A 27,878-nucleotide genomic window follows, 5' to 3' on the forward strand; every position below is an offset into this window, starting at 1 on the left:
GTTGTGTTCCAACTGCCACCACAAACTGTAACTGATTGCTATTCTGTGTGATGTGCTGGCTGCTTATTTTTTTATTTTTGAGTTTCCTGTTTCTTGTTCATTGAGCTACCTAAAATACATAAGAAATATATGTTGCTATTCAACCTTTTTAAGTTTTCTATTAAGGTAACTGTGGTGACACATGAAAACTTCTACTTTATACACACAGATGCATGGGCCATGTCTATTTTAAGGAAGTTTACAAAAAAAAATTCTCTCTGAACCAGTTAATATTAGTAGGAGCCATAACATAGTCAAGGCTGTCATAGACAGAATAATTTTTACTACTGTTTTAGTTAACCTTACTGAACAACAACTAATACAAATGGCAATAGCAGCTTGAGCATTACCTACAATACAGCTCTCACCTGAACCAGTGTTAAAACCCACAGGATTTTTTTTTTAGTAAGTTTACCTTGTATAGATAGGGCCACAGACACTTAGTATCTTATTGTGATCTTAGTTACAATGTAGTAGCGCCACGGTGGCACGGAGATCTCAGTCTAGCTGCTGATGCACATACACAGACACCTATGGTACATACACAAATAGTAAAGTCATCAAATGACCACATATATACTCTAGATCAACCAAAAGCAATGGGCTTGATGAAGGAATTACTGAGTGAAAGGCCAAGGCTATAACAGGGTTCAAAAAAGAACTAGATAAATTCATGGAGAATAGGTCCATCAATGGCTATTAGCCAGGATGGACATAGAATGGATCACTTGATGATGATGACCTGTTCTGTTCATTCCCTCTGGGGCACCTGGCACTGGCCACTGTCAGAAGACAGGATACTGTGCTAGATTAGTGTTTCTCAAACTGGGGTTGCCACTTGTGTAGGGAAAGCCGCTGGCCGGCCGGGCCAGTTTATTTACTTGCCCCGTCCTCAGGTCCGGCAGATCGCAGCTCCCACTGGCCACAGTTTGCCTCTGCAGGCCAATGTGAGCTGCTGGAAGCAGCGGCCAGTAAGTTCCTAGGCCCGTGCCACTTCCAGCAGCCCCCGTTGGCCCGGAGCAGCGAACTGTGGCCAGTGGGAGCCGCGATTGGCAAGACCTGCGGACGGGGCAGGTAAACAAATGGGCCTGGCCCGCCAGGGGCTTTCCCTACACAAGCGGTGACCCCAGTTTGAGAAACACTGCACTACATGATCTGCCTGCAATGTCATCCTAAAACCAATTTAATATTTCAAAGCCAATATCATCTTTGCATACCACCACCTCTACCAGGCAGACCTTGAAAGAGATTAGCTGCAAGATTTATCCAGCTTCAGAGGACATCATTACCTGGTCATTGTGAACTATTTTTCCAGGTTTATAGAAATAATGTACTTGAAAGACATAACATGTTGCAGTGTTATTGAGAAACTGAACTGCAGGGCTGCCCAGAGGATTCCGGGGGCCTGGGGTCTTCGGCAGCAGGGGGCCCTTCCATTCCGGGACTGCCGCCGAAGAGCCCCGAAGACCCCCCCACCGCTGAAGTGCCGCCAAAGCGGGACCCGCCGCCGAAGTGCAGCCCGGTCTTTGGCGTTAATTCGGCGGCGGGGGGCCCCCCACCGCGGGTCTTCGGGGCACTTCGGCGGCGGGTCCCTGAACGGAAGGGCCCCCTGCCGCTGAATTACCGCCGAAGACTGAGCTGAACTTCGGCGGCGGGTCCCGCTTCGGTGGTAATTCGCCAGTGGGGGAAGGACCCCCTGGAGCGGAAGGACCCCCCGCCGGCGAAGATCGGGAGCGGAATAAGCTCCTGGGCCCGACCCCGCAAGAGTTTTCTGGGCCCCCCGGAGCGAGTGAAGGACCTCGCTCCAGGGGCCCCGAAAAACTCTCGTGGGGGCCCCTGTGGGGCCCGGGGCCTGGGGCAAATTGCCCCTCTTGCCCCCCCCCCTCTGGGCAGCCCTGCTGAACTGTGCCTTTGCTCACTTCAGCATACCAGAACAGACAGATAAAGGATCACAACTCATTGCAGCAGAATTTAACTTAATCCAAACAAAATATGATAACCACATTACCCACAAGCAAACGGAGAGGCTGAGAGCTGTACAGCCAGCCAAGAAAATCCTACAGTAGCAAGATTCATCCACAAATCCAAGGCTAGGATTTTCAAAGCAGCTTGAGGGAGTTGGGTACCCAACTCACACTGAATTTTAGTGGGATTTGGGTGTCCAACTCACTTAGTTTCTTTTGCAAACCTCCACAGAAATACAACGTTTAACTACAGTAGAACCTCAGAGTTATAAGCACCTCGGGAATGGAGGTTGTTCGTAACTCTGAACAAAAAACATTATGGTTGTTCTTTCAAAAGTTTACAACTGAACATTGATGTTAAGACAAGAAGTCTTTTTCCCCAAATTTTTCCTAGGATTAGTGATATTGACCAGATTGATTTTATTAAAAGCTGTTAGCACTCATTGGACAATGTCAGAATTCAAATACAGCTTTGAAACTTTACTATGGAGAAGAAAGATGCTGCTTTTAATTATCTTAATTTAAATGAAACAAGCACAGAAACAGTTACCTTACCAATTTTTTTTTTAAACTTTCCCTTTTTTTTAGTAGTTTAACGCTCTACTGTATTTGCGTCTCTCTTTCTTTCTTTTTTTTTTTGGTCTTTGCTGCTACCTGATTACATACATCCACTTCCAAATGAGGTATGTAGTTGACTGGTTTGTTCGTAACTCTGGTGTTCATAACTCTGATGTTGTACTGTAGTCTTATTGCTATTTTGAAGGGGAATAAATTTAAAAAAAAAAAAAATCAAATAACTTCTATATTTGCTGGGTTTATTGCCACTCATATACAGTTACAAAGTTCCATACACGTAGTGGGGGGGGGGGAGGGAGAGAGAAGAGGGAAAGAAAGAAGTCATTTTATAAACTAACTTAATTTATAATGATTTGCATTTCATCCTGAAGGATCACAAAGTGCCTTAAAATATGTACCAAAATCACTTTGCCCATCACTGAAATGCATCTCTCTCTCTCTCTCTGAGGTAAGCCACTAACAGCACAAACAATACACAGCCATGCAAAATCTTACCAAAGGAAATAAAGAAAAATATCCAATTCAAGTTAAATTGCAAGTGCAGTAGGCAGAACACATAACTATGAGTACTGAGGAACACCTACGAATTTGATTCAAAATGGGTTTGTGGGGTTTTTTTGTTTGTTTGTTATTGAAGCTGATTTTTATAAATTAATTATCCCTGAAGTTCAAATGTCTGGTTTGAAGGCTGAACTGATAAAAGTTTGAGGCTGAAGAAAACTAGTTTTCCCACAATTGACTGTCGTGAATTGTTAAGCAAGATTTTGGTCTGATGGGTTTACACCCATTCACAGACGTTAGCTGGAACTAGACATGGATGTCCAGAACTCAGGTCAGATGCAACCACAGAACTTTGATGATATCAGGGAAACAAGTTTCACTATATAAGAGAGGGATACAACTATGCAACCAAAATATAAAATAATAAAATAATAATAATAATGAAATAGCATGTGAGGACTCCCTTACTTTTGCAAAAAATGCTATGGGATCTTTAAAGACCAGAAGTAATCAGAATCCCAGGTTTCTCTCTCATCTAAAATTTATTCTGGTACTAAAAATCTGAATCAAGAAAAAGTATCTCAGTCTCAAAAGCATACTAATGATTTGTTACCCCACCAAATAAAGTATCTCTCGTTTCTTGAGATGACAGGTGGCATCCAAGTGGAAGGAAGGGCGGCTTAGGGTTTTTTGGCTCTTATCTCGTACATTCAAAAACATGATGCTGGGATAGGATGTGATCTGACAACGTGAGGTAACATTAAAAAAAAAAAGAAAGAAAAGAAAAAACCACAATGTTTCTTTCAGCTTCAATAATTCCTGTCATTTCAGAAAACCACCACATGGCAAAATGATCTGTGAATAATTAGCAAGTTAATTACCCATAAGCCAGGGGTAATCTGTGTGACCTATGCGGTTAGCTCACCAGACCAGGATCCATGTTGTCCGCACATGTCTTCCAAATTAATCAATCAATACACGGAAGCACTACACATCCTCAATTCCCATTGATGCACAGCATCTCACAGGTTTGAGCAGTAAGGGACAGACATTTTATGGACTACAGATTGCATATCCTAGGACAGTTTGCATTAGGGACACTGGGCAGTAAATCAGTCACAGAGGTGCGGGGAAGGAGAAAAGTTAAGTAACTAACCCTCACCAGACAGCACTAAAATACTTCTAGGAGGGATAGCTCAGTGGTTTGAGCATTGGCCCCCTAAACCCAGGGTTGTGAGCTCAATCCTCAAGGAGGCCATTTAGGGAACTAGGGTAAAAATCTGCCTGGAGATTGGTCCTACTTTGAGCAGGGGGTTAGACTAGATGACCTCCTGATATTCTATGTATAATGATAGTTACTTGTGTTACTTTCTATTCTGCTAAAAGAGGACCAAGTGGTTAAATCTATTTTTGTATCTGGTCCCTACAACAGAACATTTGCAGTTTTCCCCTGAAGTAGAGATCTTCATCTGAATTCAGTGGATGCAATCCTGGGAGTTTTGCCATTGTCTCCAGTAGGACCAGGATTTCACCCACGGTCACTACGTGTATGCACATCCTGTATATTACCATAGATGAGACTTGAATGGCAACAGATGTGATCCATACAGAATATCTCTACCAGGTGACAGAGCAGCACACCCTCTGGGCCTTACCTCAGGTGGAAGTCTCTATCCTGCAAGACGGAAATGTGCTAGTCAGAAACAATGACCCAGAGAGGAGCTGAGTTAAGATTTTTCCATAGCTGAAAGCCAATACTGATCAACGTGTGCAGCAGGGCCCATTGGTGCCCAAAGTGAAGGAGGGTTGGGCAAGGAGGGGAACCCTTCCTGGAATATATCAAAAGCCCTATATGGCATAATATTTAAAAGCAGAGTGGATGAATTAAACAACAGTTACTGGTAATTGTATAACAAGTAGAAAACACTGTTTCACACCTGATATGAAATAATACCATTTCGCCAACTCTGTACTAACATCTATACACGGAGTTATTTTAATACAATAAATTCTGGTTTGTTTTGCTGACCAGAATAACCTCTTAAGAGACAACATCTTGTTTCCAGGAGGGCTTCAGGGAAATAGCAGCTAAGCATAAATGCTTTGCATAGATAATAGTACAGAAACAGGCACATCACATACAACATGGTTTACATATGTGAAATATTTTTTGCACAACTCTAATATGTTATAAAAATAGAGTTTCTGCATTTTTATGTGATAGATTAATGGCTTGGAAAGAGGGAGCTCCAGCTAGTGGGTAGCTTACATCCAACATGTACCACAATCCTTATATTCAACATTTCCTTAATCATAGAGTTTTAGCCCTAATTCTGAACATACTGGCTTCTGTTCTTTAAAATCAAAACTTTAAGTGTTATGTGAACATAGATTTTGGGGTGGTTCACTCAATGGAAATTATAGTCATGAGGCCTTTTTGTATTCAAACCATCAATATAAGGTGTGTTGAATAAACCTGACTCGCTGTATTAAAAAACTACAAGCAGAATGTTTTTATCATCATTTGAAGCATTTCTTATAACTATGATTTTGGACACCGGAATAACACTAGTACCATCTAGAGGTAAATATTAAAACCAGACTTTTATTTTACCTACTGAAGAAATAAATTTGTAAGTGGTCATACATTATATCTTTTTTTATTTTAATAATTATAATCAGGCTCCAATTTAGCATGTGGGGTTTGGAGGATCCTTCTGATATAAAAGTGCACCAACAGCTTCAAACAGTTTTTTTTTTAAATTGCAATACAATACATTTTCTTTTGCATAAAGAACAGAAATCATACTGATAGAAAATCAATTGTAAGAAAACAAAAAGTTCTTCATTTCAGATATATAACTACAGTGGGCAAATTGAGACTTTCCATCAACAAAGAAAGCTGAGACACAGAGCAAAGATAGCAACATCAATACCTTTTCAATATCTTTTAAGCAAGTGTATTGATTTCGTATTTAAAATAGCTCTTTCAGGCTTTTCTAGGAAATTGAACCTGACTTCAGTAAAACAATCAGACAAGTTAGCTTTGTAGAGTCAAGTTCATCATCACAATATTCCATTTAAGTAAGATTAAATACCATATTAACTATGAAGACTCCCTCAATTAAAATAAATGTTTGCCTTTTATTATTGCATTATCATATCATATTAATAGTCTATCTAAAAATGTTAGTAATTTAAATACTTTGCTATTAAAAATGAAATTTGATCTGTAGTAAGAGTTATGCTCCTTAGTGGATGTGTGACTTCTAAGATGTGTGTCTGTTACCTGGGGTTCTTTCAATCCAAAGCTCTTGGTAACTTTTACTCTGTGCGAGGTGGTGTCAGGAAATAAATCAGGGAAGACACAGCTGTCCAACCGATAGATGGCTGGCACAAACAGGACAACACAAGAGTGCTTTCACTTAATCTCAAGCACTTACACATGTCTGCAACAGGTTAATAAAACACCTCCAACCCTTGATAATTACCAAAGCTGAGTGTGGCTTTCAAGTGACACAGTGGCAGACTTCCGGTGGCCAAATCTTCTGTCTGCCAGTGGGGAACCGCAAGATGTATCCAGAGGGAGAGTCCAAAAAAAGTCCTCAAACGAGTCCAACTATCTCAAGCTTTTTCCCCTTATTTATACATTAGTAATAGAATGACATGCCCCTTAAAGAAAACTTGTAAAGCAAGCCGTTCCAATGTGCAAGCAAGAGGCTCCTTCTGATTATTGATTAACCAAGTGTGGGTTCTTCCAGGGTTTGCAGCCTTGAGACCCCAATACACATTCCTGAGGCACATCCTGCTCTTTTAAAATGCATGTATCAGCAACTTCAACACAATTCTTATCAGGCAGGATGCGGGGTCAAGCTGCCCTTTCTGTGGCACCCCAGAATTCCCCCCCCCGCCTTGGTCAAGCTAAGACCGCTGAATGGCCAATTAACAGCTTGCTGACTAGGCTGCCTTTAACAATAAGCCATAGTGGTTTCAGGCACTTTACTGGTTTGCCAAAGTCCCCCCGTACATGTCCAATATTGTGTCATTGAAAATTACAACAACATTATCCACACTCACCTCAACCAGTCAAGATGTTTCTCTCCAGAGTTCTGCTCAAGATTCCATCACCCAAAAGAACAGTGAAGCTCAGCTGTCATTCTAAGGAAAGATTGACAAAAAAATTGACCTAATTCCATCCCTAAAACCTCTAGCTGGAATTTTCTTCTCAAGCCTCCTTTGCACTCTCTCTCTCATTGGAGCCCATATGCCTATTGACAGGTGAATACCCATTCACACAATTAATTTGAGCTGACACTACAAGAAAATTTTGGGGGAAACTATCAAGTCTCCCTAGCCATCCTGAAAATGGGCAACTGGCTGGATGTCACAACACAGATCCATATGGTAACAACCATGCTGTAGCCAACCACTTATTAGCATAAGAACAAGGGGTCAAATACTTACTGTTACCCATGCCATGCTAATGCAGCGACAAAAATAAAATACTTGTGGCATCCCTTTTCAAGCCAGCACAGCTCAGCAGAATATTCTTTCTTCAGCTTAGGGGCTTTAATACAAACAGCTGCTGGTGGTTCTCACCCATTCAGGTAATGAGAGAGTCCTTTTGTATTATGCTGCTGCCCTACTCAGTTGGCATTCAATAATAGCAGATTAAAAAAAATGCTACCACCCCACTCCTATGCTATCCAGGTGTTTGTTTCCATGTGTAGGGAGGGAACTACTTCTTCTGAGCCAGTGTCACTGCATCCTTGCACTGCTTTTAACTAGATAGCAACATCCATCAGGTAGTTAACTCCCCAACTAGGCATAACCAGCAGTTCCCCATTTATTATGTGATGATTTTTGGCTTTGGAATTTGCTGTGGAACCCACAGCAGAATTGTGTTCCAGAATCTAAACTTCCATTTTTAAAAATATTTATTTCTAGACTTCATGGTTGCAAAGAACATCCTGAAAACAAAACAACTGTAAAGGATGCAGTGTTGTCTTACTGAGTCTGCAGACAATCTGAAGCACTACATTCTGAGAGAAAACTGCTCCAGTCACCTCAACAGGTTAAGTCAGAAGCCTAAGCAAGACAAGGTAAATGCCAACACTTTTATCTATATCACTGCTGATTATTTTTTCGAGAAACACCCACTTAATTAGTTATGTCTCTGCTTGTCATAAAAACCCCACCTGTCCCAACACAGCTGACAAAACCTCTACCTTCATCCTCTGACAACTTCTACAGTGAAATTATGCATTGTCATGACAAATATCTGTGGAATACTGAAAAGTGAAAATGTAGTGACAGCACTGTAAGATAAATATGAAATTAAAGACCTATGGTTAGCGTAAGTCTGGCTAAGGAAATATGTGTTGTAAAGAAAAGCCTTGAAAATAGTGACTTATAATGCCACAAATAATGAAGTAGGGAGAATGTCTGCTTCAAAGAATAACTAAGGAAATAAGGGAGGGTTTCTAAAATAAAGGCATCTGACCAATAGGGGTGACTGCAGATGGTTTTAAATAAGACAAAGAGATTCTGTCTTAATACCTGCCCCTTCCTACCCCACATACCAGTGTTATCTCAAAAATTAGGGCCTATGTGAACCCAGATGCAAAAAAAGAAAAACTGTTGGTCAGCAAGAAGGGGAGAGATAGGAGGTTGTAAATCTTATCTGAATCAAGACTGGAAATAAGGGTGAACTGTGTCAAATTGGTTTTTAGCTGAAGTTAGTCATTGGCAATGACATCACCTGTTTGTTAAAGTGTATACAAAGTAAATGCTTAAAAGGTTCATTGCTAATACCTGCCTGATCATGGTGGAGCTAACCAATATGGATCTAAGCACCTTGAATTTAGCCTGTGTGTAAGTATCTTGATCCAATGTTTATAAATGTTTTGTTACTATTTGGATACAGTAAATTGCTTATTATATAGGCTTTGGGGGCATGTTTAGAGCAATTGTATAAATATTCTTTGGCTTTTGGAGTCAATAAAGGAATTTATTGTTAAATTAGTGTCATAATAATGCCCTGCATAAATAACTATTCCAACAAGCACAAAATAAATTTAACATAAAAATAAACAATTCAGGACCCTCTGGAATGATTGCATTATTCTTTTCATATTATGTCATTTTAATTAAAATGAATCTAACATTCTAAATTAAGGTACTGCTTCAGAATTTCCAGTCTGCTGCACAATCCAGGAACCCTGCAGCAGACATTAGGTCCAAGATACCACAGAGTAAACAGAACCCTAATTGCATGCACACCTATTCTAAAATATCTGATCCCAGGATACCAAAGCATATTTAATCACAAACCCAGGCACTATCCTACTTACTATCTTAGTCCATCTAGCAAACATTTTCCTTACTAATTTTACCTAACCTAATACCCATTTACCTTCACTCTGCATGGAAAAAACAAATCAAAACAGACTATACCTCCCTCACAGCCCTGTATCTTTTAGCTACATCTGGCCCCTACCAGTCACAGCATGTCTCTGACCAGCTCCCAGTCTTCCAGGCCCAGTTCTCCCAGGCAGCTCCTCAATGAAGGGGCGAGACAAGGGAGCCCAGCCCCACACACCTTTGCTAGAGAACGACAGTATTCTCTTGTGGGATGGGGAGGAGAGATCCTGACCACTCTCTCTAGTGGGAGGGGAAGCGGCACCAGGTGTCCTCACTACTTCCCAGGCCACCATCTCCTCCTAATGCTGCCTCCTCCATCCCTTCCACTTCCAGGCCTGCTTCAGAAGGAGAAAGGACAGCTTGACAAGGACACAAGCGATGGGAATCCCATGCATATGTGTGTGCCTCTTGGAATGCAACACATACATAAAGTGGGATCCCACCCATGAGGAACTTGGGAATGTAGCACATGCTGTGACATCTGCCACTTGGCAGGTAAACTTGGTCCCCTCCTTAGGAAAATTCTGGCTGTACCCCTACTACCTGCTGTCTGGTCTTCCCTCCCCAGCTGACTTCCAGGCTGCTGCTCCTACTCACATGCAGCCTCTGACTTCTTTCCTTAAACCAGTCTCCCTTCCATTTAGAGCAGTCTCTAGTCTGATAATTGCACTTTCCTAATTCGCAAGGGTGTTGTGGGATATAAATATTAAATACTGGGAGGTGCTCAGCTACTACAGTAATAGGAGGCATATAAGCATCCTAAGATAGATAGAAAGTTCCTCCAAAAAGACTGTTAAGGAAACTAAGTAGTCCTGAGAGAAAGAAGAGCTCTGTGAAAGCTCAAAAGTTTGTCTCTCTCACTGACAGAAGTTGGTTCAGTAAAAGATAAGTTTGGTATACAGAGATTTTAGCCTCCTTAGTACTATGACAAACTATTAAAATTAATTTAGCCTTTTATTAAAGATACAGAAAAAGAAAGAAAAACAGCTAAAGCTTTTGAAGTGTAAAGTATTAAGGCTTTCATTTTAACAACATTCCTTGTTCCCTTTAGCTGTAGAGAGAGTTTATTTTTTTTAAAAACTCAATTGATTTTTTTTTTAGCTTGTATTAGAGATGGCAATAACTGCACTTTTTTCAGAAAAGAAAATAAGTTAGGTGAGCTGGGCAGGAGCTGTTGTTAAAGTGTGATCCCATTTCCTAGAAGACAAAACAAGACAAACACACGCAAGAAGGAAAAGAAAAGAACAGCAAAAATAGAAAAAGCAATTCCTGTTTCTGGTGTTAATTCTGTGTGTTTCCTGCAAGCGAGGCATATGGTTATACTACAAATTATGCAGTTGAGTTTCCCGCATTTGGGGAAATCACAGGGGTCAGGACACCTGCAGTGCAGTGGATGAGCCTCACCCTGGGAAAACCACCTTCGTGATCATGGTATATCCCCTGCCACATGGTTATACTAGTTACTCAAAGACCTGACCAACATGTACAAGCATCAAGCTGTTTTGGGCATGGTTTTCAGCTGCCTTTCTCATCACAGGCTTACAGAAGTGTTGCAAAATATACAGTCGTGGCCAGATAAACCAGACTCTTATTAAACACAAGAAATAAGGTAGGGAAGGAAAAGGACACATGGGGGTGGGAGCAGCAGGGAACAACAAAGTCTCACATCCCAGGTGGTGCTTGATATTTAGCCAGAGCTGGTAGAAGTGGCAATGTGTAGACCCCTCTCTTTGGTTTGATCTGGTCAGGACACCTCTCAGGATGAAGGCCCAATGGTGTCACAGTGGATTCTAGGGTACTAGGGAACAGTGGGGGGTGGCAGCCATGATGGTGAAGGTCCCTGCAGCAATTGCAGAGAAACAGCTTCTGCTTCCAATCAAAACTTATTGAGTTTTAAATTAGTTTCATAGTGTCATAGATTATGAAGACAGAAGGGACCTCTGTCATTAAATGTCTGACATCCTGCATAACACAGGCCATAGAACTTCTCTGAATTAATTCCAGTTTGAACTAGAGCATATCTTTTAGTAAAACATCCAATCTTGATTTAAGCATTGCCAGGGATGCTCCAATGGTTAATTACCCTCATGGCTAAAAATTTGCACCTTATTTCCAGTTTGAATTAGTCTAGCTTCAGCTTTCAGAAGTAACATTAAACACTCAGGAAAAAATATTTTACTTTTATAGAGGGCTTGCTGTGACTTCACAGTTAAGGTTGTGTTGAGTTTTATAAATTGGTCCATGTTATACCCTCACCTAGAGCACTAGATTTAGTTCTGGCGACCCCATCTAAAGAGCTATTTAAAAAATAAGAACAGTCCTGATTTGGGCAGCAGAATGACAGTGGTCTGGAGAAATGTCTCTAAAAATAGAGGTTGAGAAAATTGGGACTGCTTAATTCAGAAAAGAGGTAAATGAGAGGGGACATAAGATTTACCCAAAATAATGAATGATACAGAGAAGGTATGTTTGTTAGCACATGATTTATTTTCTTTTATGATATATGAATAAGTACATGCATTGAAATTGAAAGGCAACACATTTAAAACTGATAGGTCTGTTACGCATTGTGCAAAGTAAAGACTATGGAACTCACTGCCAGAATATATCACTGGGTTCAAGAACTTTGCAGGATTCAAAAAAAGATTGGGCATGTATGTGGATAATGAAAACATCCAGATTTACACTATATGGGATAAAAATATATAATGAGCATATACTGGACCTTCAAGCTTCTGGGTATAAGACAAACAACAATACATATTGTAATTGGTAGTTGGTTAAGAAAACATTACTATAGATGTCCAAAAATCACAATTCTGCAATCAAAAAAAAGCCTTAGTCATTTTAAAATCCATCCTGGTTAAGAAAGGAAAAGAAAGCAACAATTATATATATGGAAAAAAGGGAAAGTTAATAGCAATGACTATACATTAGCAGTTAAGAAATGCAAACTATTAATAAGGAAAGCTAAAGATATCAATGCAAAAATTATGGCCAGTAGAGTTAAGAACAACAAAGAATTCTTTAAATATGTCAGGAACAACAAAAAAGTCATAGAAAGGGTATAGGTTTGTTACTAAATAAGGACGGTAAAATTGTCAGGAAAGACATGCGTTCAATAATATTTCTGTTCTGTAGTTGGGAAGAAACTAGATGACATAGAAAGTTTTTCATTATCACTGTAAGCTATGGCTATTTCAATAATTAACTAGAAAAGATGTTAAACAAGTGCTAACACTGACCATTTTCATATTTTTAAGACTGGATAACTTGCACCTAGAATTTTTTAATAGAATTGGCTGGAGAGCTCTCTGAGCCATTGATGTGTATATGTAACAAATCCTGGAATATGGGGAAGTCGCAGAAGACTGGAAAACAGCTAATGTATCAATATTTAAAAGAGCAAACAGGATGAAGTGAGTAATGACAGATCATATAGCATGACAACAACCTTGAATAAAATCATGGAAAAGCTGAAATAGGATGAAAACCATAAAAAATTAAAAAGATGGCATCATAATTAACACTCATCATCTTGTCAGACAGACTTGATATTGCTTTGTGGTGAGATTTCAATGTTGGCTGACAGAAGTAATAGTGTGGACATAATGGACACTGATTGCTGTAAGCATTTTCCCTAGTACCACACAGCAGCCTCATTAGAAGATTAGCACCATACAAAATCCCTCCTGTCCTTAAAATCAAAGAACCTATAATGTTCTGGGGCTGGGAAGAAGCTTTCCTGTGGGTTGGTTCTCCCATAACTGTCTGTTGCAGGATTGTCACCACCTGCCCACAGGCCATTTGCTGCTAGCCACTGCTAGACTCAGGCCACTGTTCTGCCCAGAACAGGACCAACACACACCTTGGCTCCCAGCCCCCTTGTGTGGCCAGAGAGAGACCATGAGACCAGATCATGTGACTCTATGCACCCACTTGTCCACCATCTTTACTGAGGGAAATGTGAATGGTGATGTATGTTGAAAAACACTTCTGCCCTCATCAAAGATGGCTACCCCACCTCATTTTGTAGTGGCAGCAGAGTTTTTATAAGGGATCAAGAGGAGTCTGACCCCAAACGGCACTCTAGCTGCTGCTCTGCAGTGTGTCTATGATGCAGGAGGCTGGCCTGGAGCACCATCATTTTCCTAAGTGGGGATGAGAGCCTTGATTTGTTTTGGGGCATGCTGAAAAGCCCAACTTTCCTTCTGAGCTTTTGATCAGAAGGTTGATTTACAGTAGGTTGGAGATATCCAAATACAGATGTGAATGGGTAAAGGGATATGGATGGGGTCTTTTATCTGGGGTTTTTCCTCAATTTTTTTTACATTAGAAATTCAGTCTTGTTTGCTGTGGAAGACTTTATCTTAACAGAAAAATTAGTAAAAGGATAACATCATGAGTCCTTTCACTAGCTCAAGACAGTTCAGTACAGCAGTTCTTAGCCTAATGTAACTTTTGGTTGCTGGTTTAACTCTCTATAAAATGGAGAGGGCGAGGTGAGGAAAGGGGTTATTCTATATAAGCTTGCAGGTGGCCAAATTTCAGTTACCAAAGCTGATACTTTCAAATCCCAAAAGTAGGTCTGGTGCTGAGATATGCTAACTGTTTCATTATGGGGAAGAAAAAGAGTAGAAATTTATCAACAATCATTTATTATACAGCAGAACCCTGTTTATCTGATCTAACTGGGACCAGGGCCAGATCAGATAATCAAAAAATCAGATAAGCTAGAGAATGGGAAAGTGTGAGGCTATAGTGCCATCTAGCAGCTGCCAGAAAGATCACCCACTTCTGGACCTGTGTGTGTTGGTTATTTCATTAATATAGACAGCTGGATAATGAAAAGTCAGATAAACAGGGTTCTACTCTAGCTCTATATAATTCTGCCACATTTACATTACAGCATTTGTGTGTTGTGAAAGCAGAATCAAAAGTGACTGTGATTGTTTGTTTGGTTTTTTTTTTAAAGGCTGTTTTTTGTGAATTGCTGATGAAAACCACTCTGACCAAAGACTTTTTCATGGATCTCTGCCATTTAAGACTTTAAGAGGTATTTAATTTGAAAAGACTGCTCTGAGAACTAAAACACTTTTTATGTAAATGTAAGCAGGGTCTGAATGAATTCTTCCCTGACAGCTAGCTGGAAGGGGGAGAGACTCTGGATGTGTTTATGTAAATACAGTTTGCTCCTGCTCTGCTTAAATATCCAGCACGGAAAGTAGTGTTTTGCTATAAGTAATCAACTTTGGCTGGTGTTGGGATACAAATCACTTTAGTACTGAATGCAGGGGTAGTGAAATGCTGTTACCAATGCTGTAATTATTGCAGGAATACAGGGAAGCAGGACTGTACTTAACCTGTCCCAAATGAGGGGATCACCCTCAGCTGAAAGAACCTTGTTAAGCCAGGGGGTGGAATGCCAGAGCCCTGTGAAAGTAAGAGGGGTGGCAAATGAGTAGCTGGGGAGCAGCCAGCAGGGCTTCTGGTAGAGAGGCACAGTGATTTGGTAGCTGGAAAAGAGGGGCAGCAAGTGAATGTCCCGGTCGTGGAACAAGTAAGGTGTTCCTTAACCTTCCCCTCCACCCAGGATGGGAGTTGAATTCTGCAGATGTACCTCTGAACCCTGGGTCTGCACTGAGCAAGAACCACAACCATGAGTGGGGTGCAAAGAAGTATCGGGCACGTGAAAGGGACTTTTGGGTTGCTGAACTTAAGAACCCGAGGGGAAAAGGACACAGCCCAACTTACATGAGGGTGGTCTTTTGCTCATGGTTTATGTTTATGAACCCTGTTTGAGGTGTTTTCCCAAATTAATACTGAGTTACTTCCCTCCATTCATTAAATTTCTTTTCTACACTCAGATTCTGTGCTTGTGAGTGGGGAAGTATTGCCCCTCAGAGGCACCCAGGGGTGGTGTGTAATTTTCCCAGGTTACTGAGTGGGGGCTGAAGCCGGTTGTGTGTTATATAGATGGGAAGGAACCCCTAGATATTGAACCCGGCAGCCCTGGTTGCTGTCGGCTGCACCTGGCAGAAGGGTTACATAAAGAACAGGTGCATTTGACTTTCTGAAAATTGAATTTTATTTCCTGGAACTCTAATAAAATTGAAGGAATAGCTCAGAAAAAGAATTGAATAAAAAAGAAAAAATAAACAAACTCTAACTTTTAAAAGGTTATTTGGGATTTTTCCACCACAAGAAGAACAAAGGAAATTAGAAGTTTTGCATATTCATTAAACAGACTGCATATTCAGAAACTGATGGTGTCACCTAAGCCAACCTCCAACAGTATGGAGCCAGTGAAAAGATGACAGCGACCAATTTTGAATCTAAACAAGCCTGAAAGTGTTTTCTCCTCCTAATTTAATAGAAATAGGAAGGAAAAGGAGAATCAAAAAAAAATTCTGAAATGAGCACCCCTTCTCTTTCTCTCTCACAGCTCCTTCTCCCCACTACTATGTTTAAACAGAAAACATTCATACTCATCAACTGATTCTGTCCATCTCTACAAACTACCACAGACAGCAACGAACAAAAAAGAAGACTCTAGAGGAAACCAACTTAAATAGAACCTCCCCAACACTTCAGCATTGATTGGTGAGAGAAAGTTAACAGACAGGGGTAAGAGAATTAGATTTAAAAAAACCCACTTGTAATAATTTGAGATATGGAACTATTATTGTAGGTTAAAACATGAACTGTTTCTCTTGTTAATCACCACATAGTTAGATCATGTGTTTCTGCAGAGGAGATAGGGGCTAAACATTGGTAAACAAAGAAACAGTGGGATTTAATTGGATTCAAGAGTCTTAATGTTAGTGACTGGCCTATCACAAGACAGCCCTTTAAATGGCTTCTTTCTTCTAAGTAACTGATCAAAATGTTTTCTTCATTTTCATAGGATCTAATTAAGATTGTTTACATTGCCCAATTCTGAACTGGATACTAATAATAACTAGATGGGTTTCACCTGCCCTTAAATTATTTGCCCATAAACATCTTAAGTATTGAAAAAAATAATAAGCTGGGCTCACAATAAATTTGGCAAACAATATACTTTGGTCTTAACTTGCCCAACAAAGAATACTTCCAGAGACAGTCTACTCAAAATTGTAATCTCTACTGAAGTTCTCCACAGAGAGACATACAACAGATTGTAACAGAAGTAACCAGTTAAGCAATGTATTCTGTCATTTGTATTGTTTTGTTTAATGTTTTCTTTTCCTTTCTTTAATAAGATAGCTATGGTTGTTAATTCTGCTTGATTTTAATCAGGGCATCCCCTAAGGTATGTAAGAGAACCCCTGTGACTAAAACAGTGGGACCCACATTCCTGAGTTGGCAGTACAAGAAACAATTAGTAAGAGCTGGCCTACCATTTCTTGGTTCTCTAAATATTTTTTGTAATTTAAAATAAAATTACTCGACATCCAGCAATTTAAATTTCAAACATGGGAGACCAGAATTGCGCTCAGTATTCCATGAGGTCTCACTAGTGCCTTGTACAATGGTAATAACACTTCCCTATCTCTACTGAAAATCCCCTGCCTGATGCATCCAGGGATTGAATTAACCTTTTTCACAGCTGCGTCTGCTGCATCACATTGGCAGCTCGGTCATCAACCAATACACCCAGGTCTTACTCTTCCTCTGTCACTTCTGATAAGTCCCTATGACCTTTCACTTTGCACTAGGGCTGCCAATTAAGGATCCATTCACAGCATGAGTAACATGTTAATTTTTTAATGCATTAATCACACTCCAGAGGCAGTGTGGGGATTGGAGCCCCGAGCCCCACAACCCCAGAGGGGCTGGAGCCCAGAGTCCTGTGTCCCAAGTCGTGTGGAAGGCTGGAGCCCTGAGGGGGGCTGAAGTCTGGAGCACCGGAGGTGGCAGAGGAGCTGAAGGATTGAGTCCTGCAGAGGGCTGAAGGCTGCAGCCCCATGCCCCAATGGGGGCTGAAGGTTGGAGCCCCATAGGGCTGAAAGTAGGGGATCACATTTTTTCTAGTGAGTGGGTCATGATTTTTTTAAAGTCCAAATGGAGTTGCCATCATAAAAAGTTTGAGAAACGCTGCTCTAAAGTTTTACATTGTTTTATTTTTTAGTGCAGGTATGTAAAAAAAAATTCAGCATTTGTAAGTTGCAGTCTCTATCGTGAAAGTGCAATACAGTACTTGTATGAGGTGAATTGAAATACTTTCTTTTGGGTTTTTTACAGTGCAAATATTTGAAATAAAAATATAAAGCGAGCATTGTACATTTGGTATTCTGTGTTGTAATTGTAATCAATCCATTTGAAAATGTAGAAAACATCAAAAAATATTTAAATGGTATATTATTAAACTGATTAAAATGGCGATTAATAATGAATCATTTTTTAAATTGCTTGACAGCCCTAATATAATTTTAACAATTTAGGTTTGCTGCTGGCAAAATGAAACTTGATTTTTCTATAAGTTGCCTTTTTTAATTTGTGTAAAATCTCACTGAATTATTTGTGTGAAGAAGTGATTATACCTATAGAAAGTTCTCAGCAGTAGAGCCTGTGTAAATTGCTCCAATTTTGATTTATATTCTCAATAGTGTGTCTCTTGGTGCAGCTACAGGAAAGGCTGGGGCAGCATGTCCACTGTAAAACACAGAATGGGACTAGATTTCTCTTTTGGAGTGTGCCTAGGAACAGACACCATTCAGATTAGAAGAGATATAGCATATACTGTCCAAAACCCAGCAAATAAAACCTATAATTTTCTATTTCCTACTTTTCCAATATGTTTAACATAAGAACATAAGAAAGGCCGTACCGGGTCAGACCAAAGGTCCATCTAGCCCAGTATCTGTCTACCGACAGTGGCCAATGCCAGGTGCCCCAGAGGGAGTGAATCTAACAGGCAATGATCAAGTGATCTCTCTCCTGCCATCCATCTCCATCCTCTGACGAACAGAGGCTAGGGACACCATTCTTACCCATTCTGGCTAATAGCCATTTATGGACTTAGCCACCATGAATGTATCCAGTCCCCTTTTAAACATTGTTATAGTCCTAGCCTTCACAATCTCCTCAGGTAAGGAGTTCCACAAGTTGACTGTGCGCTGCGTGAAGAAGAACTTCCTTTTATTTGTTTTAAACCTGCTGCCTATTAATTTCATTTGGTGACCCCTAGTTCTTGTATTATGGGAATAAGTAAATAACTTTTCCTTATCCACTTGCTCAACATCACTCATGATTTTATATACCTCTATCATGTCCCCCCTTAGTCTTCTCTTTTCCAAGCTGAAGAGTTCTAGCCTCTTTAATCTTTCCTCGTATGGGACCCTCTCTAAACCCCTAATCATTTTAGTTGCCCTTTTCTGAACCTTTTCTAGTGCTAGAATATCTTTCTTGAGGTGAGGAGACCACATCTGTACACAGTATTCGAGATGTGGGCGTACCATGGATTTATATAAGGGCAATAATATATTCTCAGTCTTATTCTCTATCCCCTTTTTAATGATTCCTAACATCCTGTTTGCTTTTTTGACCGCCTCTGCACACTGCGTGGACATCTTCAGAGAACTATCCACGATGACGCCAAGATCTTTTTCCTGACTCGTTATAGCTAAATTAGTCCCCATCATGTTGTATGTATAGTTGGGGTTATTTTTTCCAATGTGCATTACTTTACATTTATCCACATTAAATTTCATTTGCCATTTTGTTGCCCAATCACTTAGTTTTGTGAGATCTTTTTGAAGTTCTTCACAATCTGCTTTGGTCTTAACTATCTTGAGAAGTTTAGTATCATCTGCAAACTTGGCCACCTCACTGTTTACCCCTTTCTCCAGATCATTTATGAATAAATTGAATAGGATTGGTCCGAGGACTGACCCTTGGGGAACACCACTAGTTACCCCTCTCCATTCTGAGAATTTACCATTAATTCCTACCCTTTGTTCCCTGTCCTTTAACCAGTTCTCAATCCATGAAAGGACCTTCCCTTTTATCCCATGACAGCTTAATTTACGTAAGAGCCTCTGGTGAGGGACCTTGTCAAAAGCTTTCTGGAAATCCAAGTACACTATGTCCACCGGATCCCCCTTGTCCACATGTTTGTTGACCCCTTCAAAGAACTCTAATAGATCAGTAAAACACGATTTCCCTTTACAGAAACCATGTTGACTATTGCTCAAGAGTTTGTTTATCTATGTGTCTGACAATTTTATTCTTTACTATTGTTTCAACTAGTTTGCCCGGTACCGACGTTAGACTTACCGGTCTGTAATTGCCGGCATCACCCCTAGAGCCCTTTTTAAATATTGGCGTTACATTAGCTAACTTCCAGTCATTGGGTACCGAAGCCGATTTAAAGAACAGGTTACAAACCTTAGTTAATAGTTCCGCAACTTCACATTTGAGTTCTTTCAGAACTCTTGGGTGAATGGCATCTGGTCCCGGTGACTTGTTAATGTTGAGTTTATCAATTAATTCCAAAACCTCCTCTAGTGACACTTCAATCTGTGACAGTTCCTCAGATTTGTCACCTACAAAAGCCAGCTCAGGTTTGGGAATCTCCCTAACATCCTCAGCCGTGAAGACTGAAGCAAAGAATTCATTTAGTTTCTCCGCAATGACTTTATCATCTTTAAGCGCTCCTTTTGTATTTTGATCATCAAGGGGCCCCACTGGTTGTTTAGCAGGCTTCCTTCTGATGTACTTAAAAAACATTTTGTTATTACCTTTGGAGTTTTTGGCTAGCTGTTCTTCAAACTCCTTTTTGGCTTTTCTTATTACACTCTTGCATTTAAGTTGGCAGTGTTTGTGCTCCTTTCTATTTGCCTCACTAGGATTTGTCTTCCACTTTTTAAAGGAAGTCTTTTTATCTCTCACTGCTTCTTTTACATGGTTGTTAAGCCACGGTGGCTCTTTTTTAGTTCTTTTACTGTTTTTCTTAATTTGGGGTATACATTGAAGTTGGGCCTCTATTATGGTGTCTTTAAAAAGGGCCCATGCAACTTGCAGGGATTTCACTTTAGTCACTGTACCTTTTAACTTTTGTCTAACTAACCCCCTCATTTTTGTATAGTTCCCCCTTTTGAAATTAAATGCCACAGTGTTGGGCAGTTGTGTTCTTCCCACCACAGGGATGTTGAATGCTATTGTATTATGGTCACTATTTCCAAGCGGTCCTGCTATAGTTACCTCTTGGACCAGCTCCTGCGCTCCACTCAGGATTAAATCTAGAGTTGCCTCTCCCCTTGTGGGTTCCCGTACCAGCTGCTCCATGAAGCAGTCATTTAAAGTATCGAGAAATTTTATCTCTGCATTTCGTCCTGAAGTGAAATGTTCCCAGTCAATATGGGGATAATTGAAATCCCCCACTATTATTGGGTTCTTAATTTTGATAGCCTCTCTAATTTCCCTTAGCATTTCATCATCACTATTACTGTCCTGGTCAGGTGGTCGATAATAGATCCCTAATGTTATATTTTTACTAGAGCATGAAATTTCTATCCATAGAGACTCTATGGAACATGTGGATTCGCTTAAGATTTTTACTTCATTTGAATCTACACTTTCTTTCACATATAGTGCCACTCCTCCCCCTGCACGACCTGTTCTGTCCTTCCGATATATTTTGTACCCCGGAATGATCGTGTCCCATTGGTTGCTCTCAGTCCACCAGGTTTCTGTGATGCCTATTATATCTATATCCTCCTTTATCACAAGGCACTCTAGTTCACCTATCTTATTATTTAGACTTCTGGCATTTGTGTACAAGCACTTTAAAAACTTTATTCATGGCAACTGTGAACTAACTATTTAAAAGTTAAAATTTCAATAAAGACACTGATTTGGATGAGGGATGTTCTCTATTAAATAAAAAAGATTGGGAAGTTAATCCTCCTTTTTAAAAAAACAAACAAAACAAAAAAACCATAAAAATAAGCACCCTTTCCACAAGTTATGCCAAGATGATTTTTCTCAATAGAATTTTATGTGGTCTTTGTTTATAGGGTAATTTTTAATAGTTATTCACAAGTCTCCATCAGGGTTGTCCCTGGTGTCAACATAAGTAGCTAACAGAGTTTTGTTGTCAAAACAGCTACCTGCTGTAGATTCAGCAAAGAAATAAGAGGTTTTATGGAAGATCCCAATGAAGCTGTCAAGTTTATTTTTGTGGTGAATTTAAAATAAAAATAGTATTTAGTTTCCAGGGTATTTTCCCATTAGTTTATGAGCATTAAAGTTTCTCCTGAACTATTTGAGCCTTGATTTCAATTTTACATTTTTATACCATATCATTGTTAAGATAAAGCTTTCATAATGGGAATTAAAAACTACAGTTTTGCACATTGAACTAAAATCTATTCCAAACCACGTACAAGCAGAAAAAGCTTCCGGTATTGGACATGGCAAAATCCTGTTCCCAAAGCGCTCTACACTGGACAATAGATTTTAATCTTTTAGGCCAATGCAGTGACCATCTGGCACAATCATTTCCAAGAAGTTAATGGATAGAAGCTTTGTATAATCAGCACAAAAATTAAAGTGATTACATTAGTAAAGGTTGCTTGTTTCACTGTGTTGGGGGCAAATTGACAGTTTGGCTGCAAGTCTGTGATGTAACAAAAATAATTCAGATGAATTTGAGACTAAACTACTTCAAAGTTACAATTAATGAACTCAATGCATTTTAAAATATCATTGATTTCTCACATGCTAACTTCAACCTAGTTCTTACCACATAATGAAAGCCAGTAATATATGACATCTGTTTTTCCCTTAACAAAACCTTAATGACAATAACCCCAGCACCTCAAGAGGGCATTAATTATAATAAATCTCTTTCTTGCAGCCATGTTCTTCAGATTGGAGCTAGATTAGCCTGGAAAGCCAGACTGAAACTGAACATGGAGGGAAATTGAAATAAGAGAATAATCGTTGGTATCCAGAGAACGAAGGCCCATCTAGCAGGCTTCTACATATAACCATGGAAAAAACAATGTACCATTTCCAAAATTCACAATCAAAATGTGCAATTTTAGAGGAGAACAAAAACATAGTCACAAAGGGGCATTAAGTATTTTATTGATTATTTGAAGGTGGGAAGCCAGATTCCACTATGCTTATGTGTATGTTGTAAAATTGATAGTAGATTGTAAGGATACCAAAGAAAATGTAAATATGCCAAAATGTGCTGTTTCTCTTCTAAGAGATACTTAACTCTGAAGGACCTGAAGCCATTCATTACACCATCAAATGCAGTCAGAGTTAGAAATTAATTACAGCATGACATATTGATGGAAACAAAGCTAAAATTATCCTGTCAGCAACAATAGGGCAGCTGAATATGGTCAGTGAAGGTTACCCCATGATAGAGCTGATGGTAACTATTCTAAAAACATTTATCCTGCTAGACTGAGGGAACAAGATGGAAGATGGGGGGAAAAACAGGGGATAGGAATTTTTAGGGAAAAATGGCAGGAAAGAACTAAAGATATAATTTGTTTGGCACTCCCCTTCTATGAAATTCTAGACATATTCCCTGTATTCTCTTTAAACAAAGAAATTTTGTTAATTTGTTTGGTGTTTGCAATCAGTCTATTATACAGCATGACATTCCCTACTCAGAACACTGAAAATGTATTTACATGCTGCACTGAAATTTTCCAGAATCACCATGCCGGTCCATTGCATCAACCGGTGATATGCATGTAACATCAGCTTTAAAATATATAATAAAAAAACCCTGCAACTACTTTACTTAACTAAACTGAAGGATAAATGCAGTAGGTATCCCCAAGTGACGAGGCTAATGAACATATACTAACTAATGAACTTGTTTTCTAAAGTCATGTATGAAATGTTATGTATATCAGCTATCCTAGCAAGTTGAGTCATGGATGACCTAATTTATTTGCAGAGCACTTTTAGTGTCAAATTTAATGATTTCAACTGATTTAATACAATAGATAATGCAAGCTGTCAACCTTATATGCTGGTTGCTTTCTTAAGGTCAGCTCATTAGCATAGATAATTAGCCTGGCTCAGCCAATTAGTTTCTAAATATTACCATAATTGCTATTTCTCTCTCTGTCTCCCCTCTTCCATCATCCTATTTTTAGATAGCAAAGCTCCTCCCCCAATGCCATTTTGGGTAGAGCTCCTTCCTCTGACATCATATTTAGCCTTAGCTCCTCCCCTGGAGGTCTTGGGAGAAATGTTGAGTCATTCCCTATTAATTGACAGAATTTTCCATACCCTAACCCAATGTCTTTCATAAAGGATTATTGAGTCCACCATTTTGGATTTCTAACTCTAACCTATAACTAATTACTATTTATCTAAAGCCTTAATCTTAAAACTAACTGCTGTTTTATGCAAGTCAAAGTGTCCTGATACTGTCACTACCTTAATTATATCAGTTGGGAGAAGTGAAATTTTTACTATATTTAAACCCCCTTTTCAGTTTCTCTTCAAGGCATTGCAAAGTCTTTCAGAGCATCTAAAAGCAAAATCCTTCATTACAATCCCTTCCTTGCTGGGTTGTAAACTTGTTTACAAATCAAGCATTTCATAATTTGGTGAGTCCAAGGAGTGTGGGGTCTTGTCCCGTGCTGGCTCAAGGCTTTTCCCTTCAGGACACTGAGCCCACATTTCTCCATACTGGCACAATTCCTCACTACTCTTGATTCTCACCTTGGTCACACCTGCCTGTGTGCCATAGTAATTTCTTTTAAGACTGAGGGACTGCATATGCTTTAGCTGCCTGAATTTTTGTTTGATCCAGCACACCAAAATAATAAGCATAATTGCTATCATAATTTGAGATGCCAAGATTATTATAGGATATAAAATTACTTTCAAGAATCCTGTACCTGTGGGAGACCTTCTCAAAAATACTTCCCACTGGTTGTGTTTAGTATCACTTTTGCTTTTCGTAATTGTTTTTGCAATCAGAACGATTTATTAATTGCTTAACTAAACTTATATTTAATCCTAAAACTATCAGGTCAGTTCTCCTATATATCTGGTATTGGTCTTTAATTTCCTCATTCTCAATTTCAAGTAGTGTGAACTTTGAAATCGCAACCAAATACTGAGGTAATGTTACACAAGCATTTGTTCTCAGAGGGGTTCTGAGTTACATTGTATATATGATTTACTTGAAACAATGTACACCAGCTTCTGATACATACACGTTTTCTTCCAATGTTATGCAAGTGATCCATTGAACAGAAAAGAATCTAGCTGATAATGACATTTTCCTCCTTCTTTATTTAAACATACATCATAAGGTTGGATTGCATTATTACAAACATATTCAATTCCACGTTCCGCCATACAAGCCTCAAGTTCCCCAATTTTCCATGTCTTACTTTTCTTATCGCTCAGAATTTGTGTTCTATTGACTGTGTTACATTGGTGTTAACATTTAACCCAAGTGCTTTGATAGGAGATAGCCATTCAGTTCAGGCATTAGATATCATAATTATATATGTAGTAACTTGGTTTAATTGAGGATTGTATGTGAAGTTTACCATCTTCCACCATGAACATTACCTTTGTTCATCCTTAGTGGCATGTTTCCACATTATACTTCTTATTTCTAAGGGTAAAATTCCACTCATTCCATCTCGTATAATATGTTCTACCACATCATTGCTCCAAGTCTGTGATTGTATACATGCCAATGCCAGAGATACATTACTTTGTAAAAGGGCTGTTCTTAGAATTTATGGGGCCCTATGCAGTATTTATAAACTGGTGCCCCTATGCCTGATGGCAGCCTGGGCTCGTATGTGTATTTTAGATAAGGGTGGTCTTTTGAAGGATTTATTTAAAAAAACTATGTGTCTGAAGATCCAAGCAGTTAAGGCTAAAGATGAATACTCAGATTATGCATCTAAAACTCTAAGCAAGGATTTTTTAGAGATGTGATTTTATAATCTTTAGCAACACACTAAAGAAATATTTTAAAGCAAATTTTAAACTAAGGTCCTGTAGACTAACATGTAAATAGTATAGTAATGCACAACTGTTTCTGTCAGTAAATTCAGAAACTGACAGTATATATACCTGGGGCTTGGCAAATGCCTGTTAAATGGCTTCATTACCACTTGGATGGCTCTTTAACAGTTTCAATGTTGTGCTAATAGGTCTGGGAGGCTTTTTCACTTTTAAGTACTAGATCCCCTCTGGAGGAAGCCTCACCAGGCTGCAGCAGCCAGACTGTGGAGGGAGCCTGCTGGAAGGGTCAGACCCAGGAAGACCCCAAACTTTAGGGTGCCCTACACAGCCGCGTATGCTGCATATGGCTAAAGACGGCCCTGCTTTGTAACACCTCCACTGTGTTTAAGATGGCTAAATGATCTGCTCTTTTGCAACTTTTCCCAGCCAGGGAGTAAAGCAGCTATAAGGTAATGGCTAGTATTTATATCATTTAAAGATGTTGTCAAAGGTTTAGACACAGCTCCCAAATGTTGTCCCACTGCCTTTAACTTATTAGTCAATACTTGTTCATCTATACTATTTAATATTCCAAGCCCTGTACCTGTTCCTCCTAAGAGTGTATCCATCAAACTTTTTTTCTTTCTATTAGCAGGAGCTTTCAATAAAAGTTGGATTTCCATCTTTCAAATAAAAGTCCAGTATATTTACTACATTGTGGTTTTTGATGCAAAATATCCATGGTAACTAAGTCTATCATTGTTTTCTTTAAGGAGTAAGTGGGTCTATTATCTTAATATCTTCTTTTACTACATATGGACCAATATCAATTGATTTAGGTTTAGATAGCCATAAAATAGTAAAAGTATAGTCTATCTGAGGACCAGTGATTCTCCATGTTCCCTCTCCTCGCTTTCTTTTTATATTCATATTGCCTTCAAACCAATAGTGAAATAAGAGTTGGCCTCTACTTTCTTCCATACACTCACTGTTGTTTATTATGTGTGTATACCAAGGTACTTGTAAATTTAATTGACTCCTATATATAATTTCGGAATGTAATTTATATTGAATATCTTTTTTTACTAATTCCTCCTCAAGGATCAATTACCTGAAATTTAGCTTTTTTATTAACAAAATTATGATACCATTATACAGTTACTGTTCCACTATTTTTTGTACTCCATTTAGGGATGTACCATGCTATAATAGCACATGAAGAGTTCTGATCTGGATGTATAGTAAGATTATTTGAGCATGCGATTATTGTAGATCCATCTATCACTGCACATTGCCAGTGCCCAGTTCTTACTATTTCCCCCCATATTTTACCCACATTATCAGTAGTGTCCCAATCGCATATAGAGGGTTTTGGTGCAGTATGGTAATCAGGATGGGTCATTATATGCTCTCAACCTTGAGGGGCATATGTAATAGAACATTTATGAACAGTATAATATATAACAAGTGTTTTACCTTTCTGATTATGTGCACCAGACTCTATAATTCCCATGGGCCCCATTATAATTGTTATTACTCTAGGCTTATTATTTTTTTGAATTGTAAAAACACACTCTTGAGACTTGATAGTAGCCATTTTATTGGCTTTGATCCATTGTATGGTTGTTTCGTATCCAGATTTACTTTTGTTCTTTTTGAACTTATCAAAAGATTAGGTGAGCGTGCAACTACTGTATCTTTAATCCTTCTATTAGTGCACACTGCTACAGTCCAATGCTTACTACTCTACCACGTATTGTGCATGTCCCTTCCTGAAATTTCCATGTACATTCTGAGGGCTGTGGTGATTTTCCACCAGATCTTTGGTGCATCAAATTTCCTTCTCCTTGATCATCAAATAGAATATCCTATTTATGGGCATCATCAGTGATAAGCATTCTATCCATATGATTTTGTGTAATGAATTCTATAATTCGGACAGGTCCCATTACTACTTTTACTGTCCTCTGTTTATTCTCTACCTTTGAGATTGTAAAAACACATTCCTCAATATTATTGGCAAAAGCATAATTATGGGGGTAAGATTTGGCCCATCGGATCGCTGGTATTTCGTCCAAATTCACACCAACACAGCAGAATCCAATAGCCAGAAACACCCAGAAGATCCAAGATGACTAGAACAGCATCCTCTATCATCTGATCTGTCTGAAAGAAATAACAAAAAGACTCTTTCCTTTTCAAATAGTAAACTGACATTTTATTTTTAAAACTATCAAATCACCAATATACATTTTTCTCTTTTCCTATTTTAAATAAGCATATCATTCACTATCTTATCTATCCTATCCTATTAATTTTACAAATTATTCTAATTTTATTCTACACTTTCCTATAATTCCTATTCTATTGATCCTTAGAATTACAATCCTTATCCTATTCATCTATTGCCTTTTAGTCTATCTTATTTACCTATAA

The 27,878-nt window shown here is 39.0% G+C and overlaps 1 long non-coding RNA gene and 1 pseudogene across 3 annotated transcripts; one reads left to right on the forward strand and one right to left on the reverse strand.

The window, feature by feature from the left end:
- The first annotated feature begins 27 nt into the window (after positions 1-27).
- Positions 28-26,152, forward strand: LOC123367622. 3 transcript variants are annotated; one of them, XR_006578562.1, is made up of 6 exons: positions 28-165; positions 8,028-8,182; positions 14,479-14,559; positions 15,949-16,130; positions 17,275-17,518; positions 22,348-26,152. It is a non-coding gene; the product is annotated as an uncharacterized LOC123367622 (long non-coding RNA). The 3 variants fall into 3 exon arrangements; XR_006578564.1 differs by having other exon boundaries at positions 15,949-16,106; XR_006578563.1 differs by lacking the exon at positions 17,275-17,518.
- Positions 10,820-10,958, reverse strand: LOC123367700 (annotated as a pseudogene).
- Positions 26,153-27,878: the final 1,726 nt, after the last annotated feature.

The sequence above is a fragment of the Mauremys mutica genome, chromosome 3 (genome assembly GCF_020497125.1).
Source record: "Mauremys mutica isolate MM-2020 ecotype Southern chromosome 3, ASM2049712v1, whole genome shotgun sequence".
In the NCBI taxonomy this organism is placed as follows: domain Eukaryota; kingdom Metazoa; phylum Chordata; order Testudines; family Geoemydidae; genus Mauremys; species Mauremys mutica.